The 13250-nt window shown below is 41.7% G+C and overlaps 2 long non-coding RNA genes across 2 annotated transcripts; both read left to right on the top strand.

Annotated features, from left to right (window-relative positions):
* The first annotated feature begins 1181 nt into the window (after positions 1 to 1181).
* On the top strand, positions 1182 to 6157 carry LOC308309880. Its single transcript, XR_013963430.1, has 3 exons — positions 1182 to 1262; positions 1688 to 1736; positions 6054 to 6157. It is a non-coding gene; the product is annotated as an uncharacterized lncRNA (long non-coding RNA).
* A 1277-nt stretch (positions 6158 to 7434) lies between these two features.
* LOC308309980 lies at positions 7435 to 9917 on the top strand. Its single transcript, XR_013963443.1, has 4 exons — positions 7435 to 7542; positions 7769 to 7865; positions 8306 to 8392; positions 9554 to 9917. It is a non-coding gene; the product is annotated as an uncharacterized lncRNA (long non-coding RNA).
* The last annotated feature ends 3333 nt before the right edge of the window (positions 9918 to 13250 follow it).

Raw genomic sequence — 13250 nt, 5'->3', positions numbered from 1 at the left:
AGCCATGATCACCATTCGGTGGCCGGTATTTGGGGCTGATGGTTATTGCGTTCCACAGTCTGTAGTGGATCCTCGCATTCACAGTGGGCACTGTCCGAGATGTCACTTCTGCTTTGAGGGTTGTCCACTCCTTGCAGGGGCGGTGCTGGCAAAGAACATATTTGGGGTCCTCAATGTATTCCACTGGTCCCTCTGTCTTGCCTTCACCCAGGATGCCTTGGAGGTGTCAGCTGGTGTTGTGTGGAGCATTTCCTGGGCCTGTGTGGCAAAGGGGCACTGTGACTTTATGCGTGTGTGTGTGTGTGTGTGTGTGTGTGTGTGTTGTGGCAAAGGGCACCGTGACTTGATGCACGTGTGCTGTGGTGTCTCTGACGACCTTGTGGAGGAGGTGGCTGGGATTCACTCAGCTGTGCCTTCCCGGTGAGGGCTAGCGTGGCTGCTTCTCGTCTGATCTCTGTTGGAGTGATTCCAGCGAGGGCAGGCAGTTGTTTGTTTTGGGGTGGCCCATCCGGTGTTGAGGGCTGCATCCAGCTTCTTGACGTGAGGGCTACGGCTCCAGACTGGGGCACAGTACTCGGGTTGTCTGCATAGCCATACTTGATGTTGTTGCAGGGAGGTCGTGGATTTGTAGATGTTGAACAGCATCATTCAGTGCCAGCACTGACCCCCTATGGGACGCCATTCTTGAGCTTTCTCACCCTGCTGCCTCGGTCGTTACTGGTGTGGAACCGAAAAGCTTCACAAACATGCCAAAAAATGATTTCTAGTTTTTAAACCTTAACTAGTTTATTTTCTAATTTGTTTTTACTTCTGTTTTGTGAAGCAACTTTGGGTACCTTGAAAAGTGCTATATAAATTGTATGTATTAAAAATAAATAAAAATGGACAGACACAGAAATTGTCGCCACACAGACATCACAAATTCCTATTGGCGGCAGCAACAAGTGAGTGATGTGCAAAGCTCTTCAGCCATTCATAGACTATATCACCATGTCTTCCTTCCAGATGCTGCGATCGAGGCTCAACCTGTGCCCATACAGGTGGATATCTGCAGTTCTCGCTGTCCATGGAATGGTATGGTCAGCTTCTGTTTTAAATGTTCTCTATACATTTTGTGTATGATGTGAAAGTACACAATGTCTCTTGGTCACTTTAATTAATCTTTTGTTGTTTCTTTGTCAGGGTGGATGCGTCGTGGAAGGACAGAGATCCGTTCCAAAGCTTCCCTCCCGGGGGTTTCCTCTGCGAACTTCTGATGAGCTGTGAGTAGGAATATTTTTTGTTGTTTCTGAGGATGGATATCTGCTTTTGTACTGTGATGGCACGAAGTATAGCATGGCAGTATGATGCCTCTTAGTGGCACTGGTTGAATGTCTGTCAGCTCTCCAAGCTAATCAAAGTATTAATGACACTTTTGAACCACTTCAACCCCAGCATCCCTATTCTGGGGGGGAGCGTTCAGCAAAAATAGCAGATCTACAAGCTCACACCGCGTTGCAAAATGTTTGTTGTAGATCTGCTATTTTTGGCAAATCAATCTGTGTAGAGTGAAATCGGAGCATATACCAAATGCTCTCTTTAAAGGTCTGTTTTATCAAATATATATATATAGAGGGTTTAAGTGGTTCTGAATTTGCAGCTCAACAAAAGCTGCAAAATATTGTCTTTACATGTCTTTCTTTCTTAGGCCGGAGATCTGGGTAGATGCCGGAGGACTTCGGACCTGGGCCTGCCAGGTGAGGAACCGCACAGTAAGAACTCTATAGTAAAAAAAGATCCTACTCAGTCTGCTTCTCATAGGAGGACTGTGCTGTTCAGAAACTCATCCACCAGTGACATCATCGTTAGGCAGATTCTTTTTAAACAATATTTATTTACAAAAATGTTTAGATTTTTATTATCGTGAGAACGATGGCTTCCATTTTTGCATTGCAACTTTTCTTGACTAGAAAGCCTGCCGTTTCTAATAGCTTGGAATCCTTATCGATGATGTCACTGGTGGACGGGTTTCTGAACTGCCCACAGTCCTATGAGACACCAAAAAAATGGTAGCCATTATTAGTGAGGACTAGTATAATGAAGATAGGTTGAAAAGTGGTGAAGTGGTCCTTTAAACGTTGATTACTGCAAGTGATATGTTTAGCTTCTGTTTTAAAATTTCTCTATAAATAACATAAAAGTTTGATGTAGGACTAGGCTATATATATATATATATATGTCACTCATTCTTGAGATGAGGGACAAAAGTGGAAAAAACATGTCCCACACATAAGAGCCTTATTTTATGTAAAAAATAAATTAATTCATAAAAATAAAAGCACTTGCAAAGTTAAGTGTAATACAGTTGTGTATTATTATGCCCTTAATTTCATTATAATTGTTTTCATATTCCATCTGAATTAGTTAAAAGCAGGACCTGTACCCAAAAAGGCCTGTATTTAGCCTGTCCCCAGCAAGTGGCCACAATTTCAAACTGCCAAAAAAGTGTCTAATACTGTCACAATCACATAAATATACATACTAAATTAAAGTAGATTGTCAACAACATAGCAAATAATATACACAGTTAATTTTATAATTAACTTTAATTAATTTTGATATCTCATATCAAATGTTCGTCCCACGTCTCCGTCAACTCCGTCAGGTTTTTTTAAAAAGTCTTAAATTAATCAGAAAATATTGTCGACAGATTTAGCCTGAAGACTCCTTTTCCAAGTCCCATTTATATTTGTTGCAACAGTGGAGTACCTGGTCTGACAAGCATTCAATTGTTTGATATTTTAAACAAACAATGTTGATAACAATGTGGTCACAGCTTTTACATGTCAACTCCGTCTGCACATTTTTATGATCTTTGTTAAGAATTCCAAAATAATGTTTATTATTTTAGTTTAGGGGTTAGGTTTAGCTAACAAAATTAAGCAAAAACAAAATGGCTACATTGTACTAAAGAGGGTTAAGATGAAAACAAATGCCATTTTGTCAACTCCGTCAGACGTCAACTCCGTCAGATTTTGTGTCTGACGGAGTTGACGTGTATCTGACGGAGTTGACAAAAGTGTTCCTAAAACAATAAAATTATTGTTTTTGAATAATGGGCAGTATTCTAATTTGGCACACAGTTAGAGCATGCCTTAAGGAACATTTTTGGCTATGGGGCCATCACAGATTTGTCTCGTGGTGACCATGGCAGCCATATTACAAAAGAGCCGCCACCTGATGTTATTTTACAATAACTCAAGTTCTACACCACCTAGGATCTTGATTCTGGTGACTAAGACCTCATTTTCAAGGATGAGGGATACAGTGGTACAATTTAGACTTTCCCTGTGACCATGGCAGCCATTTTTCAAAATGGCCGCCACCTGCTGTTATTTTACAATAACTCAAGTTCTACACCACCTAGGATCTTGATTCTGGTGACTAATCATACATTTTCAAGGATGTGGGGTACATTGGTAATATTTAGATTTGTCCTGTGACCATAGCAGCCATTTTTTTTTCAAAATGGCCGCCACCTGCTGTTGTTTTACAATAACTCAAGTTTTAGACCACCTAGGATCTTGATTTTGGCGACTAATCATACATTTTAAAAGATGAGAAATACAGTGGTACTATTTAGATTTGTCCTGTGACCATGGCAGCCATTGTTTTTCAAAATGACCACCAACCTGCTGTTATTTTACCAATAACTCAAGTTTTAGACCACCAAGGATCTTGATTCTGGCGACTAATCATTACATTTTCAAGGATGAATTTCTCTGGGAGAGGTAAGGGCTTATTTCAGGTGCAGGTTGAGTTTCTGCTGACAGGACATTAAAAGGAGGTGGGCTTTCTGGCCTTTGACTTGCCCCTTTCAGGTACAGATGCACAGTTTGACTTCACTGGCCACTGCAGGGAACTGTGGGGGAGAAACTTTGGTCTCTTGACACCCCGATTAGGTTCAGGGTTTTTTTTGGTGGAGACTTGCCTTTCATGACATCTTTGCTGCAGCAGTTGATCTCCTTACTGCCAGTGGTGGCACACTCTGGGTCTCTGGGGCATTGTATCTTGGTGGCCTCCTGCCAGTGTTTCTCCATCCTTCTCCTGAGCTCTGTGTTCTGGGGCTCTGTTATAGTCAACTTACATTGTCTTGGCTGGAGATTGCTTTCCTGCAGGGTCCAGCCCAGTCTTGTGCAGATGGCTGCTGGCCCACCTGGAGGCCCCAACCTCACTTGTTCGGTTGGTGTGATTAGGTGGGGTGGTCTTCCCCAATCAGGATGAGGGGTTTGACCCTTTCAAACGGCAGTCTGGCCAAGTGTCTGTATTTAGTTGTGAGTTTAGATACAGGATACGATTGCTCACCCAGCCCCAGGTGACATGAGGTGAAGGCTCCTTTGATTTGGTAACATTGCTTTGGTTGACATGCTGGGGACACAGAGAAAGACACTGATGCCTTCAGTGTCTGCACATCCTGCCTGATGGTCCTGAAGCCAAATCTTCTGTCTTCAGTCTTTCGCTCACTGTTCACTGCTCACAGTTCACCTCACCGAATTTAGCCCAAGGAGTTTGACCCCTAGTTTGGCCATAGACCCCCTAGTTTGGCCATAGCCACTTGCCCAAATGTGCCGACATGTGCTGACCTCATCACATCTGTGATGATGGCTATGGCCGTTTTTAGCCAACGTAGTGTTTTTTGTGCAAAACTAATGCTTGGAATGGATCCAGAATCATGAAAAGCCCCTAGTTTGACATGCCACATGCTACTTAAAGTATAATGAAATTTAGAACATTTAGCCTTATATTGGTTGTTGATGGTACCCAACTTTCAGCAGCTGTCAAACATGCCCCGGCTAGGGTGGTCAAATAGAAACCAATGTGGGATGTGTTAGTAGACACCTTTACAAACATTGGTGAAGAAAATTCTTGGTAAGAAATGTATTCACAGATTTTATATTATTCTGATAATATTCCCTGAGTAAATTGGTAAAATAATAGCAGGTCCACCATTTTTGAAAATGTCTACCATCCATGGTCACAGGATAAATCTAAATAGTACAACTGTATTCCTCACCCTTGAAAATGTATGATTAGTCACCAGAATCAAGATCCTAGGTGGTGTAGAACTTGAGTTATTGGGAAATAACAGAAAGTTGGCGGCCATTTTGAAAAATGTCTACCATGGTCACAGGACAAATCTAAATAGTACCAATGTATCCCACATCCTTGAAAATGTATGATTAGTCACCAGAATCAAGATCCTAGGTGGTGTAGAACTTGAGTTATTGGGAAATAACAGAAAGTTGGCGGCCATTTTGAAAAATGGCTGCCATGTTCGCAGGGCAAATCTAAATAGTACCACTGTATTCCTCATCCTTGAAAATGTGGGATTAGTCACCAGAATCAAGATCCTAGGTGGTCTAGAACCTAAATCAGTTAAACTTGTCAACTCCGTCAGATGTTCGTCAACTCCGTCAGACGTTCGTCCCGTGATGTTTTTGTTAATTTCCAAAGAAATAGAAAATTCGCTGTCAAATCTTTTGTGCTTATGTATTGAAACACCAACTGAAATGATACGTAATGATGATTTTTTTTTTTTTTTACATGGTTTTCATGTTATAATATTGAAAATAAAGGTTGAAATGACGGTTTTGAGAAATTGGATATTTCATAATAGTGTGATATTGGAACAAAATAATATTAAAAGATTTGTATTACTTAACTTGATTACTGAAAGCCATTATAAGATAACTGAGGACTTTATATTATTGTTGAAATGATAAAATTCAATTAAAAGGGATTTTAGTGTGTCTGACGGAGTTGACATGAATCAGGTATTAAGTGCATAAATGTCCCATTTTAGAAAGAAATGTTATGCGAAAAACCTGTTCCTTCTCAAGATTGGTAGTTGAGACCTGTGTCTACAAATACATCTATTTGATTTGAATGTATCTTAAAAAAAAAAAAAATCCAGTTTGAAAAAAGTTTTGTCCCTTATCTCAAGAATGGGTGATATATATATATATATATATATGGCTCTTGGTCACTCTAATCAATCTTTATTTCTTTGTTAGGATGGAGATCGTGGGAGACGTCGCTGGAACGCCACTGCTGGACAGGGTACACGCACACACACACACACACATGCACACACAGAGCAAAGCTAATTTGGTGTGTTTTTTTTCTTTTCTTTCTTTGTTAGAATGGAGATATCGATAGACGAGCTGATGTTCCCCGACAGAGATCCGTTCCAAAGCTCCCCCCCCCCCCCCCCCCCCGGGGGCTTCCTCAAAGGACTCTGATGAGCTGTGAGTAGGAATAGTTCTTTCTTGTTTCTGAGGATGGATAACTGCTTTTGTACTGTTATGGCACGAAGAATGGCATCATTTACTACAGTCATCCAAATGTTTTAAATATTTTATGATAAATCTAAATGACTCTGCACAATAGTTTGAGAGTCAATATCTCATCTGCTTTTAGAAGCACTTGAATAAAAAATGACAAAAGATGTTGAGGACTGTACATGTGTTGATGCCTCCTAGTGGCACTGTGGTTGAATGTCTGTCAGCCTTCCAAGCTAATCAAAGTCTTAAAACCCCAGCGTCCCTATTCTGGGGGGAGCGTTCAGCAAAAAATAGCAGATCTACAAGCTCACACCGCGTTGCAACGTGTTGTGAGCTTGTAGAGCTAATGCTTTCTTCTTTCTCTCTCAGGATGGAAATGGCAGACGCAGCTGAAGCCTCTAGAGATCTGCAGGTCTGTCCATGGATGGATGGGAGGACGGAGATCTGGGTAGACGTCGCTGGAACGCCACTGCTGGACAGGGTACACGCACACACACGCATGCACACACAGAGCAAAGCTAATTTGGTGTGTTTTTTTTCTTTTCGATAGATGAGCTGATGTTCCCGGACAGAGATCCGTTCCAAAGCTCCCCCCCCCCCCCCTCTCGGGGGCTTCCTCAGAGGACTCTGATGAGCTGTGAGTAGGAATAGTTATGGCTTGTTTCTGAGGATGGATAACTGCTTTTGTACTATTATGGCACAAAGAATGGCATCATTTACTACAGTCATCCAAATGTTTTAAATATTTTATGATAAATAGCAGATCTACAAGCTCACACCGCGTTGCAACGTGTTGTGAGCTTGTAGAGCTAATGCTTTCTTCTTTCTCTCTCAGGATGGAAATGGCAGACGCAGCTGGAGCCTCTAGAGATCTGCAGGTCTGTCCATGGATGGATGGGAGGACGGAGATCTGGGTAGACGCTGGAGGACTTCGGACCTGGGCCTGGATGGATGGGAGGACAGAGGACGGAGATCTGGGTAGACGCTGGAGGACTTCGGACCTGGGCCTGGATGGCTGGGAGGACGGAGGACGGAGATCTGGGTAGACGCTGGAGGACTTCCGACCTGGGCCTGGATGGATGGGAGGACAGAGGACGGAGATCTGTGTTGACGCTGGAGGACTTCGTACCTGGGCCTGGGTGGATGGGAGGACAGGACGGAGATCTGGGTAGACGCTGGAGGACTTCGGAGAGGAACTCAACATATACGAACCGCTTCGGTGAGGAACTCGACAGTACGAACCGCTTTAGGGTTGGGGCTTTTTTATAGGCTTTATAGTAAAAAGCCAATAATCGTCCGTTGCCGATAATCGGTCAATCCCTATTCTTAAACGTTACTGTAAGTGCATGTGTATGTTGTGACAGGACACACACCCACACACACCCACACAGCAAAGCTAATTTGGGGTGTGTGTGTCTGTCTGTCTGTCTTTCGTTCTTTGTTAGAATGGAGATCTCAGCCGATGCCCGAGATCCGAAGCTTTCCCTGGGTGTTTCCGCTGAGGACTTCTGGGTCGCTGGGAGGCTCGGATGGAGCTGGAAGGTTCGGTAGACATCACTGGAACCCGTTTAGGCCTGTCGGAATTTGAGGTTTTATAATGGCCGATTTAATTGTTTCTCAAATAAATTACTAGTAACAATTTAATTGCGTCATAACATAACATTCTAAATAAAACTTTGGCTTTTGTAGGCTTTGTAAACAAAAAGCTGCACATGGCATAATTCAACAACTTTATACACTAAAAGAGAAGAAAATTACAAAGTGACACGTTTAGAGCTTGTAGATCGGTTGCTTCCATTATTTCTTTAAAATGTTTGACAATATATGAACATTTTCAACATGGAGACGATTATGACTAATCTCTAAAAAAGTATCTCAAATACTTGGCGATTAGGTAATTGTGACAGGGCTAAATCCTTCTAGTTGTGTTTTTTTATATCCTGTTCTGTAATCAGTTAGGGTTGACTATAGACTTTTTTTAGGAACAAGATCATCATGCCGGTGAAGAGCACGTTTCTAGCCGATGGAGCAACTATTTCTGATCACCTTTGGAGTTACATCACAGCAAGGTAACTATACAACACACGCACACACACTATGATCATGACATGACATCAGCTTGTGACTGCAACTTGTTCCTGTTCGCAGATGACTCGGCACTGCTAGTCTCGGACAGGAACAAACTGCAGGTTGAAAAGGCCCTCAGCTCTGAACTCGGTAGAATCTGCACCTGGCTCGCTGATAACAAACTATCTTTACACCTGGGAAAAACTGAATCCATTCTATTTGGATCTAATAGTAATCTCAGCAAGGCAAATGGCTTCTTGGTTAGAGTTGGTGACAATGTTATCACACGTAAAGATGAAATTACCTACCTAGGTTCCATCCTGGAGGCTAATCTTTCCGGTGATAAAATGGCCACCAACGTAATCAAAAAAGTCAACCAAAGAACAAGATTCCTTTACAGGATCTCCTCACTGGTCAACAAAAACACAGGAGCCCTCGTACAAGGTTTCTTTGACTATGCATGCACCTCCTGGTACCACAGCACCTCAAAGGCTCTTAAAACTAGGCTCCAGACCTCCCAAAACAAACTGGTCAGGCTCCTACTTGGCCTCACCCCCCGAACCTACCTCACTCCTGCCCACTTTGACAGGCTGGAATGGCTTAGGGTCGACGACAGAGTACAGCATCTTGCAATGGGTCTGGTCCACAAGATTCGATACACCACCAAGATACCCATGTACCTGTCTAGATACTTCCTTTATGTTAACGAAGTCCACACCCACAACACCAGAGGGAGTGCAACGAACCATGTACAACCCAGATTCGGCACAAACAAGGGACTAAATTATTTTCACTCCTATGCCACCAAAATGTGGAACGCCCTACCAACAGTCATTAAGACATGTGAATCCCTTGACTCCCTTTTTCCCCTCACTGTATACGTTTATTTTCCCTTTTTTACCTCCTTTATGATGAATTCCTGTTCTGTTCTTTGACTATATAGAAGTGTCTTTGTACGTCTCTAAATGTTTTGAAGAATTGAACATGGTGGACCCTCTTGTAAACAAGTGTAATGCTTAATTGGGTCGTCCACTTGCAGTTAACAGTCTTTGTATTGAGTTTGTGCTTGACATGTACTGTAATTCTGCAAACTGTTAATAAATATTTCAATCAATATTGTTTTATGAACAAAGTAGTAATGAGCATTTCTTTCTTTTCTTTAGGACGTTGCTGGTCTCCTGTGTGGCTCCATCTGGAGGTCACCAGGGTTCTGAGTCACTCAGATCCTGACTGGTAGTGGTGATATGTAGATGTGATCAATCAGGGCTCTAAACAATAAAATAATAAACCAATATAAATAACTAGATAATAATATAAATAAATGGATAAAACGAACGATAAAAAAATAGATTATAGTAAAATAAAAGTAAATTAAAATAGTAAAATAAAAGTAAATTAAAATTAGTAATAGCATAGTAATGGATAAAATAAATATAATTAGTAATATAGACAATAATACATAAAATAAATTAAATTATCAATATAGTAATGCATAAAATTAGTAATAACAGTAATACATAAAATAAATAAATGCATAAAAAATAAAATGACTAATAACAGTAATACATAAAACAAATACTATTTGTAATGCATGAAGTAAAATTAGTAATAACATAGTAATACATCAAATAAATACAATTAGTAATATAGTTATACATAAAATTAGTAATAACATAGTAATATATAAAATACAATTAATACATAAAATAAATTCAATTACTTTGTGTTATAGAATGACTTAAAAAAACAAACAAAAAATATCAATCACATCTACATATCACAACCAGGCTATATTGCCAGCAGGCAGGTGGACTGTAGACTCACTACAGCTGTTGCGTGGCTAGTCTGCTATCCGCGAACGTCTCCACGCTGGTTTCCTAAATGAGGGATATAAGTGCTGTTGGCACTCTGGACTCTGAATTCTGCGATCATGTGCTTCAGAAGAATGATGCTGCGTCACCTGTGCGGTGACAATTTCCGGTCTTTGGAAAGCTGTGACGTTTGCAGCTGTTCTGTCAAGATGGCCAATCTGCAAGCTGAGCTTGTGGATGAGATGTGCAATAGCCTAGTGCTTTGTGTTTGAGCCCTGTGCAGGAGCTACAAGACTGCCGGTTTGGATTGCTCTGTGCAGTTTTAACCACGTGACGCCTGCAGCACACTGTCAAGTGTGCAGGTGGACAGTTCTGAGCGGACGGCTTCGCCTTGTTTTTTGTTATAAAACTGTGGTGACGCTGTGTAACGTAGGCCTGAGGGCGGTTGCTCTGATAGACTTAAAGAGAGCCTTGTAGGATTTTTTTTACCTGATGTGATTTCAGGGTCGTTTCGCCTACTTCTACGTCCGGAGAGTTGTGATATTGGTTTTGAGTTCTTAAATTAATAAATGGGGGAAATGTCAAGGAAATGTGGAATGCTTGTACATTTAAGGACGTCATAAACCAAGCCATGAGAAGCTGTTGTCTGTGACCTGTGTGTTTCTGAAGGGGTCTTCTGATGTCATGTATACAAGACTCACCCACCCCTGGGGGGGGGGGGGGGGGGGGGTAGGTAGGTAATGTATTTAAGCTAAAGCCTGACTGAGATGTGTTGAGTCAGTACGGTGTTCCATTGTAACGCGTCACTGCTGTCTCCGTATTCGAATACATTCTATTCCAATACTCTGAATTGTGTCTGTCTCATTATTGTTGTTTCAACTATGTCATATATCTGTAAATATTCATTATTTTCTTGTTAATAAATTATTGCATTTATACCCGGGTGTCCGTTATGTGTCCATTACCCTTAGATCGCGCCGCCGCGGATTTATTTATTTCCCAAATGGTCTAAAAATGAGTTATTTAGCGTACTTTTACCAATTAATTAGCCTATACACAGACAACGACTGATTAGCCTATTTTGGACGATATGGGTCTTTTCTCGAGCCAGTGTGTTTAGTCTCACTATAGTCTGTGTAGATTACCCGGCGGTGTTGCTGCCCCTCCCGGGAGTCGCGGCTCATGGCTCTTCACAGACGGCACAGAGACAGCAGTCACTCCGCTGAACGTGTCAGTGTTGCTGCAGTGGTGTGAACTGTGAACCGTGCGGGCACTGGTGGTGGTGCTGAGTTCTGACAGCCGAGTCACAGCTTCTTCTTCTGAATTACTTTATCTTTGCCTTGGAAAATACATTTTGCGTTTTGCTGTTTCCCAAAACAAACCAGCGCGCGCTACTGTTTGCTACAAAGCGACTGGAAGTGGACGAGGTTTACAGACATACCAATAGTAGCCAATCATATGCTGATTAGGCCAGTTGCTGTATAGCCTACCTACCGGAGCAGCAACAACACACACACACACACAATAGCCTTCTATATAATGCTGCGCACATATATTATATATATTTAAAAAAATACCCAGCATATTTTTTGGGAAGGCTAAGCCTTCCCTAGCCTTACACACCCGCCGCCTATGGGCACTGTACTGTAGGCATTATAATACCTGGCTAGGTGAAAACAAAAGAAACCTGATTAGCATTTGAGTACTTTTAACACCTCTCTGAACAGCCGGCGGAGAGGTTCACATTTTCGGAATTTTGCGACAGTCACAGAGGGTCAATTCCCAGAAAATCTAATGTTAATATAAAATGTCCACGAAAATCTTCATGGGGGCTAAAAGGGGCTATTTAATTCTTCATGGGGGCTACAGCCCCATAGCCCCCACAGACTCGACGTCGTTGGGGAGTAGGGACCCCCATACAAGACAGGATGAAAATTCCACAGGTTTTACAACGTGTGGAATTTACAAGGTGCACGGTCTCCAATCTCCATCATGTGTGTGTCCCATATGTTCCTATGTCTGTTTAGGGTACCAAAGTAAGGGTACCAACAGGTGAGAAAGTGGCACTGTTGAGCAGGTACACGGTGGGAAGCTGAGTTTTTAGTGTAACACCAGTCTTTTTCAGCACGTGTCTGTCTTTCTGTACAGGAGTTCAGTACAGTATAACAATAGTATAGTTCCACCGCTCACTTCACACAGGTGTGATTTATTTAAAGAGCAAACGCAAAGGGAGCTTGTGGATGGATGGAATATGCATGGATGGATAGTGCTCGGATGGATGGATGGATGGGTGGATCCGTGGGTCACGGTGGGTGGATGGGATGGATGATGGATAGGGTTAAAGTGGTTCATTTGATTTTTATGCTATACTATTGAGACCTGAGGCCGATTCTAAAAACGCTTTTCATATAAGGTTTTCTGAAAACCTTCAAATTCTTATTCAAAAAAGGGGGAACCCCACACTGCAATATAAACCATTACAGAGAAATATCAAATACAGTATATCCAAATAACGGTTGCATGAAGCTTGCGGCTTCGTTATCTTAATTGGTAGCTTATACGTTTCCAGCTAAATTACTCATGGTGCTCAAACCATGTTGATGTCAAGGTCCCCCAAATGTATTTGTATTTGGACACGGACCCCCAGAAGAGAAGATATGCATATGTCTAGCCAATATACAGTTTCATCAACACGGTATAATCATTACTATTCATTTAATTCTGAGAGTGTACAAAATGTAATGGCCCCTATATTGTACACTCAAATGGACTTTCTAGGATGTTCTACTGTGCAAATATATAAATTGATGAGGTTAATTTATGCAAAGGATAGGCATAACCCATGTATCCAAATAGACAAAAACAAAAATGTTGAAAGCCTAGGCAAAAATGATTATTGTGAAATCCCATCAACTTTTCATCCATCTTGCGCTAGTGTCTCTTTTGGCCACTAGGTAGAAGCATTGAGGCACTGAACACACCAGGGTGCCGTACACTAGTCAGGCATATTGGTCCAAAAGGATAGCTCCGAAGAAAGACCTTGCGGTCT

Source organism: Protomyctophum bolini (genome assembly GCF_963924005.1).
Source record: "Protomyctophum bolini genome assembly, chromosome: 22".
In the NCBI taxonomy this organism is placed as follows: Eukaryota; Metazoa; Chordata; class Actinopteri; order Myctophiformes; family Myctophidae; genus Protomyctophum; species Protomyctophum bolini.
The sequence above is the reverse complement of the archived record's forward strand: the minus strand, read 5'-3'. Positions and strand labels throughout refer to the sequence as shown.